Source organism: Papaver somniferum, chromosome 11 (assembly GCF_003573695.1).
Source record: "Papaver somniferum cultivar HN1 chromosome 11, ASM357369v1, whole genome shotgun sequence".
Classification (NCBI taxonomy): Eukaryota; Viridiplantae; Streptophyta; class Magnoliopsida; order Ranunculales; family Papaveraceae; genus Papaver; species Papaver somniferum.
In genome coordinates, this window is record NC_039368.1 from 36,725,542 (window position 1) to 36,738,670 (window position 13,129).

The 13,129-nt window shown below is 34.9% G+C and overlaps 1 long non-coding RNA gene across 1 annotated transcript; it reads left to right on the top strand.

Annotated features, from left to right (window-relative positions):
• Nucleotides 1-1,948: 1,948 nt before the first annotated feature.
• LOC113321470 lies at nucleotides 1,949-12,098 on the top strand. Its single transcript, XR_003346681.1, has 2 exons — nucleotides 1,949-2,411; nucleotides 11,293-12,098. It is a non-coding gene; the product is annotated as an uncharacterized LOC113321470 (long non-coding RNA).
• The last annotated feature ends 1,031 nt before the right edge of the window (nucleotides 12,099-13,129 follow it).

The following is a 13,129-nucleotide window of genomic DNA, read 5'->3' on the forward strand; positions in this document are numbered from 1 at the left end:
CTACTGGTTTCTCAAGTTTTTAAAGCTTTTAAGTTATCTGTTTTATCTATCTTCTTTTTTTCTTGTTGTTAGTCTCATCAGTTTTTTTTCTTCTTGTCCTGGTGACTTCTTTTTGGTTACAGGTTCTCTGGCATTTCTCGTACATTAGTCTTGACTAGCTTAATTTCATTTTTTTGAATCCACTACTAGTCTGTTAATTGTTTCTGTGTCCAAAAGCTCGCTTAAGTGTTTGGTCTGTGGTTTCTTGTGCCTGTTTGGCTGTGACTTTCACTTCAGTATGCATCTTAAATTGATTTTAGCCTTCTTTAAATATAAAAAATGGAAATTCCTTGAAATAAGTTAGTTTATCAAAATCCGTACGGTGGTGAGGGAAATATTTTTCAGTTAAGAAAAACCAGTCTACAAGAAAAAAATCTAAAAACAACAACCATTGTAGGTCAACACCTACAAAATCAAATCAGACAACTGGAGGAAATGTTTACCGCACAAGCTTGTAGGAATAGGGTAAGTACAAACCTACAAGTTTTGAAATCCATGAAACAACTACTGCTAAATATTTTTAAAATACATAGACTGGGTGCCTCAAAACTATGATTTGATTGTCTCAAAACTATTGAATCACTGTACTACACTCAATTGTCCCATCACTATGATGGTTAGAAACGACTCGGATTCAATAAGAGATTTGCAGTTATTTCTCCTCATCTATAAGATTTCTTGGGTGGTTGAGAGTCTCTTCTCCATTGAAACTTCTCTTATCTACCAAATGGAAGATCTAAACATATTCAATACCTCTGAAACAAACAAAGAAAAATTATTGGATAACACCATTGAAAGTTTGACAAAACAGATGGCGAACTCACTCACCATCCCTCCCAACTTTACCCCCAAAGTTTATCTGAATTCTCTAACATCCCAAACCCCTCAGATCTTAAACTGGAAAAATACTGTTATAGGGAGATTGTGCAGTAAAAAATCTTTTGACTTATCAAAAATAATTGAATAAGTTAAATTTACCTGGGATCTAATAGGAGGAGTCCAAATCAAATTATTCGATAAGAGAAGAAATTTCTATGAATTTCATCTAAGAGAAACCGAAGATTTTGATTTACTAAAGAAAGGAGGAGCTTGGATTATCCTAGGAAAGTTGATGGTTTTAGTTGAATGCCCTACTCAAGGTCCACAGTCCATTGATGAATAGTGCTTTAACAAAACAAAGATTTTGTTGCACATTAAAAACACTGCTATCGGCTTCATAAATAAGGAAGATCTAACAAAGATTTGTGCTCCATCTGGTAAATACATAACCCATAAAAACCCTTATGGAAGAAGTCAAGATGAAAAAAATGTAGAATGTCTGGTAGAAGTTAAAGTTAAGCATTCACTGCCTTATGGATCATAAGTTTACCGAAATGTGTTCGCCTGAATGGCTTGAGTTTTCCTACAAACTCTTTAGCCTTAAACTGTGTAAACATTACAGATGGTTGGATCACTCTATAAAAAATTGTGACAAACAACCTGAGGAAAAGAAGCAGGTTGAAGTGGTTACCCAAGTGCAGGAAAAAATTGTCAATATTAGGGGAAAGAATATCTAAAATGAAACACTCAAAAATTCTTTCACTTGGTCTGCACCGACTATTTTTTTCAAAGCAGGAGAGTCCAGTACAACCAGTAAGTGTACAATCCCGTTTCCCTTAGTTGATACTTTGACTTCACAACCTTTTGGTGAACAGGGTGCAACAAGTAATCCTAGTACTGCAATACCTTTCACCAAATCAAAAACAGCTGTTGCAGAGAAGAGTAGTGGAATATGAACTAAGGATGTTGTTCCATTGTTTGGAAATAATGAGAAGTTTAAAGCCCAGGAAAAGCCCAGCCCAGTCACAAAACCTAGAAAACAAATGATACGAAACACTCACCTTTCTTCCTCAGAAAAATCGAAGAAACATCTGAGTAGCAAAAAAGAGAAAAAATCCCTAACTGATACTGTAGGAAAACCACCAGAAATTGATCCCTCTTACTTCTATCAAAACCTAACTGCTTATGGAAATCAACCCATCCACCCCCTGTTCAATCCCTTTCAAAATAAAACCTTAACAACCTTCCTACCAAATCAAAATCACCACCTTCTGAAAAAAAAACCTCAATCCCATAAACCAGGGCATTGGAAGAGAGATGCTAGAGAAATCAGTAAGTCTGTTCCCCAGAATTTAGAGGAAGTTCAAGGACAAATCAACGAGGAACCACAATCCCTCAGAGAAAGAGAAAGGAGTCAATTGAAGAGCAGAACCCTAAAAATTAAATCTCAGAAGAAAGTGAGTGAAGAGGAGAAAACAAAATCTTAAGATGAAGTAAAAGCAAAAGCTAGGCCTGAAACTGCAGAAGCAGATACAACACAAACTGAAATTGAGGTTAGTACTTCCTATCAAATTTCTTTAATTTTGAATTGGCTATATTTAATTTTGAATCAAATACTGTGGATTAGAAATATGATTGTTTGCTTAGGTAGTCACAATATCACAGTTATATGTTTAGTCCTAGAAAAATTTCGATATCCAGAAGTCTCTTATTTTTGGCAGTTTATATCTATGATTGCTTGGAATTGCCAAGGGCTAGGTAGATTAGAAACCAAAAACAGCCTGATAGACATTCTAAACAAGGAAAATCCAGACATATTATTCCTTTCAGAAACAAAACAGCAGAACATAAAGATGAAAAACATTATGAAACAAATAAATGTTCAAAATTTCTTCCTAGTTCCACCTAGAGGTAAGGTTGGAGGCTTGTGTCTCATGTGGAAAAATAATGTTAAATTACAGATTGAAAATTATGATTCAACCAAATAAATGCTAAAATTACAAATCATAATAATGACTTTAGCTGGACACTTACTTGCTTCCATGGGAGTCCTTACAAAAAGGTTAAACTTCAGTCTTGGAACATTATAAGCCAAATGGCAGACACTATAAACAATCCTTGGGTAATCATAGGAGACCTAAATGTTGTTCTTCATGAAGAGGAAAACAATATTAAATTTCCTTTTAGGAGAAAAGAAGCCAGAATTTTCAATAACTTAATAACAGAATGTAATCTCATGGATTTAGGTTTCACAAGCTACACCGACACTTGGAATAACCATAGACAAAATGATCAAAATATAGAGAAGAGATTAGACCGAGGCTTAGTAAACGATAATTGGAATAGGAAATTTCCTAACTCTAGCATAACACACCTTGGCCCTCTAGCCTCTGACCATGTTCCAATAAAATTGAACACTCATAATCAATGGAATAATGGCCCTACGCCTTTTAAATATTTCGGGGAATGAATTAAACATGAGGAGTGTAAACCATTGATCCTGAATAGTTGGAATAAAAAAATTAGAGGGTCACCAGCCCATAAAGTAAATAAGAAACTTGTAGATGTGAAACATATCTTGAAACATTGGAATAGAACTAGTTTTGGAAACATCAGTAGTAATATTCAAAAGATAAAAAAAATATATGGATAAGACAAATAACATGGTAAACTAACCTAACAAAATAACTGACTTAGCAAACTTGAGACGCGATCTTGCTAAATGGTATGCTATAAAAGAATTTTTTTGGAAAGATAAGAGTAGAGACCAGAATATTGCTTTACGGGACATAAACACTAGATTTTCCACAATAAAGCTAACCAGAGATTTAGGAGAAATAGAATCGAAACTCTTAAAGATGAAAATAATGTTTGGTCACTTTCAGAAAATTGCTACTACGGTAAACCCTGATATTGACCAGAGTATGATAAATCTCATACCAAATACTATAGATCAAGAGGACAATGATATGTTGTGTGCTACTCCTCTAGGAAACGAGATCAAGAAAACTCTCTTCTCTACGGAACCGGATAAAAGTCCGGAACCGGATGGTTTTCCACCAAATTTCTTTCAACAGAATTGGGAAATTGTTAGAGCTGATTTAACTAACATGGTTCAAAAAAATTTCATTACTGAGCACATTTCTAAAGAGATGAATGCCTCTTTCATCTCTTCAATCCACAAAAATCTTAACCATACAACTCCTGTGGAGTTTAGGCCTATAGCTCTAGCAAATACCTGTTATAAAATAATATTTAAGTTAATGGCAGGGAGAATGAAGTCCCTGCTTGAAAAAACTATTTCTCCCTACCAATATGCCTTCGTCACTGGAAGGCAGATATCGGAAAACATTACTCTGGCACACGAATTAATCCATAAAATGAAAAATTCAAAATCAAAGAAGGGTTTTATGGGCCTAAAAATTGATATGTTGAAAGCATTCGAAAGGGTAGTACGAGACTTTTTAATTCGTATTATGAATAAAATGGGTTTCAACAGTAAATGGTGTAACTTGGTACACCAATGCATCTCGACGACAACTTTAGATGTTCTTTTAAATAGGTATCCGACAATCTTTTTTAAACCGACTAGGGGCTGGGGCAGGGAGATCCGATATTTCCATATCTCTTCTTGTTTTATATGGAAGCGTTATCTAGAACTATTACGAGTGCTGGGAATTTATGGCTGATCAAGGGTATAAAACTTGTTCATAAAGCTCCCTTCATTAGTTATTTACTTTTCGCTGATAACTGTTTACTGTTCTGTAAAGTGATTGTTAAGTCTTGTGAAAGTTTAGTTAAACTCTTTAGAGATTTTAGTCTATCATCAGGGCAGCTAATAAACCTAAACAAGTCGGGGGTTTTCTTTAGTTCCAAAACATATTCAGATATTAGAAGACGGGTAAAACACATCATAGGTGTTACTGCTATTCCCCCAACTGATAAATATTTAGGTTCGCCACTATTTACTACCAGATCTAAAGTCGAATGTTTTAAACCATTAGTGGATACGATGAGAACCAGAGTTATTGGATGGAACAGTAGTACCCTAAACAATGCGGGGAAAACTGTTATGATAAAAAAATGTCAGTACTTCTTTGTATGTGTATCAAATGAATTGTTTTAAAATCCCAGTCAAAATTTGTGATAAGTTAACCAAGATTCAACGTGATTATTGGTGGGGAACAAGTGAAAAAGGCTTAAATGAAAATGGAAAAAAAGGAGCGTGCTTAAAAAATTGGAATGCCATCTGTAAAACTCTTGAAGAAGGGGGGTTAGATATAAAAAATGTTAGGAGATTTAACCTTGCTATGTTAGCAAAGATGGGCTGGAACTTAAAACAAAACCCTAATTCTCTGTGTGCAACTATTTTGAAAGAAAAATACTATCCCAATGATGACATTCTTCATATAGATGGTAAACCTAAAAGTAGAGATAGCTGGATATGGAAAGGCTTTCTAAACGGTATAAACCGAATTAAAAAATGTTGCTACTGTGAGATAATAAATGGTAAGAATATCGACATTTGGGATGATCTTTGGATCCCAGACACTAAAATCCCTATGCAAAGACCTGATACAAATTATGAGGGTCTAAGAAAAGTGAGTGATCTAATTACTGATCAAAAAAATTGGGATCTAGAGAAATTGAGTAAATGTTTTGATGCGCACACAACAACAAAGATTCAGAAAATAAAAATTCCAGTGGAGGATAAAATTGACACTACCAGATGGACTATAAATGATAAAGGTACGTTTTCTGTCAAGTCGCTTTACAATCATATAAACTCAGGGGGGACAGTTGAAAAAATATGGAGTATGATATGGAGAATGGAGACTTCTCCTGCCATTAAAACTTTCATCTGGAAGGCAGCCCATTCCATACTCCCAAATAGTATGCGAGTGGCGGCAGTTATACCAGATATAGATACTAAGTGTAAACTATGTAATGAGCATGAAGAAAGTATGACACATTTTTTCTTGCAATGTAACTACGTATCTCAGGTATGGATGCATTTTAATTTTGATATGGATTTTATACGGAATGATATTGTTTCCTTCCATGAATGGTTAACTGATTGCTTCGCAAATCCCCGAAGGGGAGAATATGATATTGATTGGTATGTCTTATGTAGTACTGTAATTTGGTTCATATGGAAAGTGCGATGCAAGGTTGTTTTCAAACATGAAAAGCAGAATAGTGTAGTGATATCAAATAACATAATTAAGTTTATAAATAGTTATAGTGCTACAACCAAACCAGGGCATAGTATAATGGATGATTTGTTTTACAGCCCAAAAAATGATGAGTCGCTTCAAATTACTACAACCCTATGAAACTGGACCCAACAGACTGTAAATGTGAATGAAAAAAAAAATGATACTCACAATAAACATAGCTTTACACAGGATAGACTACTCTTCAAAAGATGGTGTTGGACTGACTCTTTGTGACCACACATGTACAGTCATAGAAGCAAGAGGACTCTATGTCGACTGTATAACCAGAGATTATTTAGAAAAGGTGGGAGCAAATGCAGCTTTCCAATGGGAAACACAGTGGAACGGACACAAAATCTCTTTCGCGAGTGATTCAGAACCAACCTTGCTGCTGCTAATAGGAATGTATGCAAAAGTTCGCCAAAAAAGATACAAGATCAGTGAATATTTTGGAAACAACACAAAATTTGACATTAATTTTATAGCCCGGGATTTTACTTTAGTAAGAACAAAAAATGTCATTTGGGATACAAATCTAGCTTCTTTTTGTAACAAGTATATGATCAAACACTACTGGATGGATCACAGTCTGTGGACGATGCTTAATTACCTAACTATTCAGGACTGGAATGAAACTGTAATGATGAATCGTTGTTCCAATTATGGAACAAACGAAAACTTAATTTCAATGTATTGAGGGTGACCTCCTTTATTAAAAAAAAAGGATGGTACCTCATTTGATTATGCGTCTTTGAAGTAAGAGAAAAAAGAAGAAGAATGAAGCGAAAACTAATAAAGAATATGCTACGTACTACTTATCATACAAAAAAAATATAACACAAAATGGCCCATAGACGGTGGTATTCAGTCATACTGGCATGTTACAAATAAAATAGTATTGATGGTGTGTGTTCTTCTAGAACATACTTGGCATGACTGGTTATCATGTTACGAAAAAATTGAAGCAGTTATGTAAAGAGTACAAACATAATAATGTATCTATGCATTTGTTGAGTTTAAGGTGCATTAAAATCCTAGAATTCATTAATAGTCTATGTCTATTAAAGTTGATCATAATTATAAGAAAGTGCATCCAAGCAATCTTTGGATTTGTTGATCTACTAATATTACAGCTCCAGAGGTATTCGGTAAAAGTACAAACAAGCAAATTTTTGTAGATATAAACGATGCTTATGTTTTTTTTGTAAATCTGAGTGGTTTGTAGGTCATTAAAAGAAGTTTAAGGAATCAATTGAGCTTGGACAATAAACTAGACCCACAGTTGGTTACTGGTGATTTTAACTATATTATAAGAGTTAAAGATAAGTGTAGTGGTAAAACACCAATTGCAGCAGTTATTAGTGAATTCAGGGACTAGATATATGCAAATAATAATCTATTTGAAGTTGATAATTTGGAAAATAATTTTACTTGCGTTAATGGTCAGTCAGGTTTGGGTAGAATTATTCAAAAGATAAATAGATATATATTATCAATGAAGCTTGGTTGGAAAATTACAGGACCGAAGATGTAAGGATTTACCTAGAGATTTGTTTGATCGTTCCCCTCTCTTTGGTTATCCTTTTGTTTCTAATAGACCTATTTGTGCTCCTTTCAAGTTTCAAAAAGTGTGGATTTAGTGTGCTAATTTTATGCGAGTGGTGAGTGAGAGTTGGGATACTCGTTTACAAGATTTTCCAATCTTTACTTTCATTAGAAAGTTGAAGCGATTGAATTAGAATTCAAGAGATTGGAACACGAATGTCTTTGGAAATATCAATGTTTGTTTAGGGCATGCATATGCGCGACCAAACATGATGAATACTGAAAAAGCGGAGGTCTAACAACCACACCCAATATTTCGGTTAGCAATCTGTATGGACTAAATGCAATATACTTTCAAGAGAATCAACTAGACAGTCAGACTCAATTAAATCTGCAATCAAACAAATAGGATTTTACGATCCCGATTGAATATAAGAAATAACTTGGACGATGTACCAATCAATTTAATCAACAACCAAAGGTTGGATTCACAATTGGTTGAACTTACGCACAACCTGTGATATTTCAATTATATAAACAAACATATTGCGGAAAAGAAATAACATAGACACTAGAAGTTTTGTTAACGAGGAAACCGCAAATGCAGAAAATCCCCGGGACCTAGTCCAGATTTGAACACCACACTGTATTAAGCCGCTACAGACACTAGCCTACTGCCAATGGACTTCGTACTGGACTGCAGTTGAACCCTAATCAATCTCACACTGATTCAAGGTACAATCACACTCCTTACGCCTATAGAACCACACCGGATTATGCACATTTGATTACCTTAGCTGATCTCACCCACAACTAAGAGTTGCTACGACCCAAAGTCGAAGACTTGATAAACCAATCTGTCTCACATATAAAAGTCTATTGAATAGATAAATCTGTCTCCGTCAGATATACCTATGAGTTTTGTTATGTCTTTTGATAAATCAAGGTGAACATGAACCAATTGATATACCAAAGTTATATTCCCGAAGAACAACCTAGAAATATCAATCACCTACAATAATCTTAATCATATGGTAGCGAAACAAGATATTATGGAATCACAAACGATGAGAGGAAGATGTATGTGACTACTTTTTATCTTGCCTATAAGAGATTAAATCTTGAGCAAATCTTAGAGAAGATAATACTCAATCACGATAGAAATCAACAAGATCATAACACGCAACTACAGAGAAAATAGATGGGTCTGGCTTCACAATCCCAATGAAGTCTTCGAGTCGTTAACCTACTGGGTTTTAGAAAAAAACTAATGGTGGGTTTGTTTGCAGAATTCATAGTTTCTAGGAATTTGTAATCCCATGGGATTACAAATTCTGGGATTTACGTAAATTCCTTGTGTGTTCGGTAACTCAATAAAAATTCCTAGGATTTCTAGAGTTTTATTGTATTAATGTCTTTGTATTGTGTGGTATTATCCTTAAATATTAAAATTGCATATATATGGGGTTTAGAGTTCAAAAAAAATGGGTTCATAAATCCCTTGATAAGTTTCCCAGCAAATCTTAGGGGGGAGGGGTCGGACTCCATATGGAGGATTTGATGGAAAAGGGAATCCTATAGGAAACGTGATTCCAAGGATTCGAGCAGCCAAACATACAGAGGGAAACATAATTCTACCAAATCCCCTGGATCCATAAATTCCACCTTTAAAATTCTACATTCAAACCCATCATAAGGTTAAAGGAGAATCGACTCTAGACGCAACTAGTATCACACATGAGGTGTGAGGATTAGGTTTCCCATTTTCTAGAGTTTTCCTTTATATAGTCTTCAAATTAGGGTTTGCAATTAATGTTACCTTGGTAACAAAGCATTTGATATTCACAGTTAAATGAAAAACCCGATTAGACTCAAGCTAATATCTTTCAACCGTTAGATCGAACTTAGCTTGTTACACACAAATGAAAAGTGACTTCATTTAGATATTAGTAACAATACCTAAACGTGTACACCTTTGTTGGGTCAACAATAGTTAGCCGAAGTTAGCCATATGAACACTTTCATATCAACCTTGTTCATCTTAAACATAACAAGTTAAAATGACTCAAATGAAACTAGTTCTATAGAGTTGTTCAATTGTTTATATTCTCATAGAAGTAAACAAGACACAATTGAAGCAAAATAGATTTTGATTCACTCGAATCAATTCATGAACATTATAGGCACGGTTTACAAAATATTGCATCCCTTGTTATATAAATGTATTAGTTCATGAATAAACCAATTTTAGAACATAACTTTCTCAGGTATGCGAACACTACGCATACCTAAGTAGGCAGACTTGGACTGTGTTCGCTAGTATGCAAACGGGTACGCATACTGTCGTACACTTCCAAGTTTCAGTTGAAACCAGTACGCGTATTGGTACGCATACTATAGTACCCGTACTTCAACTGACTTCGCCAGTACGCGTACATGTACGCATACTCTAGCTCCCGGACTTTACCTGACCTCGCCAGTACGCATACGGGTATGCATACTACATTCCGGTCTTGGATCAACATATATGAAAGTACGCATTTTGTGCTTAAATCCAATTATGGTTAAGTTTTCTAAACTCCCATTTCAATCATTGAAACATTCTTAGAAGACGACAATAGCTGTCTCACACAAACTATTAGCTTCAAAGCAATTTTCAAGTGATCAAATGATCAATACGAAACATTCTGAGTCAACATCAAATGATTGTCTCACACAAATCATGTAAGATGTTACCAGACGATTTTCACATGATCATATTTTGACTTTCATCAAGTATATAAGATGAACTTGGTTAAAGCGAAAGCTTGCCAACATATATTTCGGGAAATATGTAAGCGAGTTAAACTCAGCTCGAAATATCAAATATGTATAATCTAAGTTTATATAGCTATACGACTCTTGTCTCAAATAGGAGATAGAGTAGATAGACTTTGAGTGATAGATGAGTTCAAGTTTCCACATACCTTTTGTTGATGAGGTTCCATAAGCTCCCCTTAGTAGTTATTCGTCTTCAATCGATGAATACCGTGAAGTAAAATGCTCAACTACACTTTCTATCCTAATCCGAGACTTAGTTATAAGTAGACTAGAAATCAAGACTTATAGTTTTGGCAACTAAACTTCAAAACAAGCTCGAGATAGCAACGCCTGCGAGTTCGACCGACCACTGCTCTAACAAATACTATTTCATATGAAGATTCCCACGATGAAGATAAATAGGTTAGATCTGTCAGATGCAAAAAAAATAAAAAAAATAAAATCGTCAATCTAGAGCTCAGCTGGATAACATGTTAAAGACTTGAGGTAGAAAGCTAAGGAAACTTGGATTAATTATGATGGGGATCGCAATAATAGTTTAGTTTTTTCATAATCATATTAGCATGAGACACAATCAGAGTACTCTTTCATATTTTGTAGATGAGGCTGGTAATATTATTGAGGGTTTTGATCATGTAAGGATCATATTCTTCGATACTAAGAGAGAGGAAGTTCAATAGAGGGAGCACGATAATTGATGAGTGATGAGTGCCAAATATTGCATATTTGTACACCTTTTTATTGGCAGTTAACTCATCTTTTGCGCTTTAAAATCATATATTATTCCAAATTCTGTATTTTTACTGTTTTCAAGAATAAATACTTTTACTAATTAACTTTGTGTTTTTAGGTATTAAATAAAGCTTGGATGAATTGAGAAGCCAAAAGGAACAGAGAAGTAGGGACAACAGAAGAGAGACAACAAAGACTCGCGCTAGAAGGCAGTGAAAAATGTTGTTTGCACCTCATCCGTAAGTGAAGAATGTTGTTTGCAAGATCTAACACTAGACGTGGGCTTGACATATTAAATTTGAAGAAAACACGGGACTAGAAGTGATAACACCCAAGATCCAAGACCCAAACCCGTTGCCATGTCTGGGTCGTCAGATTTAGCATAACTGCACAACATCCAACAACATATCTGTTCGACGCATCAACGTCTGCTGCTTCCGCTGAACACCATATCCTCATATTTTCTCCCTTTGTATGAACAGAAGCCAAACACACCTTCACTTCGTTTTCTTCTTCCCTACAAGCTCTGCAAAAACCATCAGTTCTCTTCCTCCATCAATCACTTCCATTTCCGACCATAGCCAACCTATCAGCCGCCCTATGCAATCAATAATCTCCTAGCCTCTTTCTATCTACATCATAACTTCTACCCCACAATAGTAACCCTAGAAGCTAGGGTTGAGAAACATAAGGCTATGTTTTTTTTACGGCTGTAGAACATCACATCAAGGACTTGCTGAGTTGAAATTGCAGAATGGGTTTGTAGGGAAAACGCGTTTTGAGTGAGTGGTTGCTTTCTAATTATCAAATTCTAGTGTTTGAGAAGAAAATGGGGTATAAAAAGGGTTCTCTGTGAATTGTGTAATCATCTAAGATTAGCTGGATCATCAAGTTTTAATATAATTCATATTTTCATCTTGTTCATTATGTTCTAAATTCACCTACCAGGGTTGAGATGAAGCCCTAGCTTAATGCTTTGTTATTCATGCTTTTGGTAGTGATCTTGTTGTGCTTAAATGTTTTAGAATAACATTCAATCTTAGAGCTTCAGCACTTTACTTTCACAGCGTATGTCATGCATCCATTGTAGTTAGAGCAATCCTGTGTTTAAGAACTGCAGCTCATGCTTAACCATATATATTGATCTTTTGATTAGTTGTGCCTTAAACAGACAGTTAATGCTTAGGAGAAATACCTTAGCTGTGATTGGATTATTCATATTGGAGTTACCTTAGATATACAGAACCCCCCTGTTATCAGTCATAAGGAATAAGAGAAGTATCATCAGATGAATACCTAGTTTAAGTTAGTGGTGTATTTGACTGCTCTAGTAACCTCATTATCAGTGTTTACATTTGCATATTGCTTTACATTCTGTTTAAACTATTTCAGTTACTACCAACCATCTAGTTGTATTGACAACCAAAACCCTTTTGTTACTCTCAGTTTGAATCATTTTGAGCAAGACCTTAGCTTCAACTTTACACCCTCCAAGTCCCTGAGGATCGACCTGTATTTGTACCTTACACAATTGGCACTGTGCACTTGCAGTCATTGTAGGTACTGTTTATAGACCTACCAAGTTTTTGGCGCCACTGCCGGGGACTCGGTAGCGTTGGAGTGATATAAAGTTTCTCTTTACTGATTTTCAGCTTAGTCTTTTAAATATTTGTTCGAATTCTACTGGTTTCCCAGTCACTGTTAGTATAACTAAGTTGTTTAGCTTTTGTTTTTGTAGCTTTGTAGCTTTCATTACTGAAATCCTCTCAACCCTCTCATATCCTGTTAGTGTAATCATATTTTATATATCTTGCATTCTGTTTACTTGCATTATCATATCATTTCATTATATATATAAAAAAAAAAAGAGTTTTTAGTGCCTGAGTCAGTTTCATCTGTAATCTTGTAGCTGCTTAGCAAAAGTTTCAATTGTTTTCCTTTACTTTTTTTTAGCT